Source organism: Aedes aegypti, chromosome 3 (assembly GCF_002204515.2).
Source record: "Aedes aegypti strain LVP_AGWG chromosome 3, AaegL5.0 Primary Assembly, whole genome shotgun sequence".
Lineage (NCBI taxonomy): Eukaryota > Metazoa > Arthropoda > Insecta > Diptera > Culicidae > Aedes > Aedes aegypti.
This window is the reverse complement of record NC_035109.1, coordinates 166331771-166333894: the sequence shown is the minus strand read 5'-3', so window position 1 is coordinate 166333894 and position 2124 is coordinate 166331771.

Genomic DNA, 2124 nt, shown 5'->3' with positions numbered 1-2124 from the left:
TTTGGTGGAATTTTTGAGAAGTTTTTGTATAAGTTCCTGAAGGAATCTGAAGAAAAATTACTAGATCACTGAAGAAATTCCTGGTGGAATTTCTGAAGCAATTCCTTGTGAAATTAAAGAAGGAATCCTAGGAGGAAGCCCTGAAAAAAAAATCCTGGTGAAATCCTTGGGGGAATTTCTAGTGATGAAATTCTTGAGGAATCCCTTGAGAAGTTTCTGAAAAAAATCCGAAAAAGGAATTCCTGATGAATTTTTCAAGAAATTGTTATAGCAATCTCTGGAGGAATTCTTGGAGGCAGCCTTGGAGTAAGCTCTGAAGAATTACAGAAGAAATTGCTTGAGGAATTTTTTGGTTTGATCTTTGAAGGAATCAGTGGAGGGAATCAACATTAATTTGTGGAGGAACCTTTGAAGAATGCCACCTGAAGGGTTTTCCCCGAAGGAATTTCTGGTTGAATCTGTGGATAAATTACTAGAGAAATTATTGATAAAATTCGTGTCAGAATCCCAGGAAGAACATTTGGGGAAACTTTTAATATAAGCCATGGATTACTGGAAAAACTTCAACGTAGAAGAATTAAACGAGTTTCTCTTAAAGATTCTGGATAGAATGTTTGAAAAAATTTCCATAGCCATTCCCATATCGATGTTTAGCATATTCCTCGACAGAGACCCCTCATAATTTCAGAATTTTTCCGGAACACTTCGTGCGAATGATAACTGAAATTCCTTATCAATATCCATTTGTTCCGGTACATAAATGTTGAAAGTTCTGCTTTTTCTTTCTACGATTACTGCCAAAAAATCGTAGAAATATTCTCTCCCACAGCCACTGAATTATGAAAAAAATAACAATCACATATTCACTATACTTGCCGAGATCATTCAAAACATGCAAAGAAATATCGTGTAGCTACCAATTTCGTGGTCAAACCATTTGAGCGTCTGTGTGCTGCATTATAATAATGAATGTACCAGTACTTACATTGAGGGTACTACTGTTATGCTCATGCTCCGAAACATTAACGTTTTTATTAGTTATTCAAGAGCAATTCTCGCTGAAACCAGGCCGCCATCGGCACCCATCGTTAGAATTCCAATTTTATATCACTGATCGCTAGTTTTCGATAAAACTTAAGGGTGGTCCTTTCTGTTTTCTCAAATTGGTGGACCCCTCGTACGCCAGCTAGCTGAACAGTTTGCGAAAAAGCCCATTTTTTATAAATCTTGGGTATTGCTTCACGTGATATGTCTCATAAATCGCTTTGAACACATAGCAAACTTAGTGGCATCGTATAAAGAAGAGATATAGCTTTCATTTGAAATCGAAAAAAATTTGGCGGCCATTTTGAATTTGGCCGCCATCTTGAATTTTGTAAGAAAAATCGTTTTTTCACCATTAGCGCACCGCTAGTTTTGAATTCTGAGATCACCATCAGAAAGCTGAGGAAAAATTGCGTAAGATAGGCTACAGAAACTAGGTGAGCAATGGTATTTACCCTATCAAATGAGCGATTTTCTAAATCATGTTATACGATTTTAACGTATATGGCGAGTGTAATCAATACAAAAATCTTTTTTTGTACTACAAAGAAACAAGTTTTCAATCTTTGGTGTGTTTTATTCGAGTTGAGTACAGAATAAGAATATTATTTTAAGTGAAAAAATCTGGCGGCCATCTTGGATTTTGACGCCATCTTGATTTTAAGTAGAAGAATGAATTTGTCACTTTTTCATCATTCTGGAAGTCGGCAGTGTGTATAAGTTTCAATGGCTTCAAGAACATAGGCGAGATCTTGTGGTATTTCAAAAACATTATTTGTTTGTAAATTGCTTTACTGTTGGAGAGTATTGAGAAATTTTACCATTTATTTTTATTTTTATTTGGCCGGCTACCAGAAAAATACAGTGGCCACAAACAATAGCGTTTTTGTTCTTTCTTGCAAAATGTCGTTAACAGATAGAACTAATTTTCTTTTGCTGTCAGTATGAAACAGTTTTTTTTTTATGAAAAACACGTGATGTCTGGGTCTAATCAATTTTGCACAGCATATACAGGGAACTAATACTTACGACTAAGAAGGTGTGTGATATATTTTATTAAGCAACTGTATCTTATTGGAG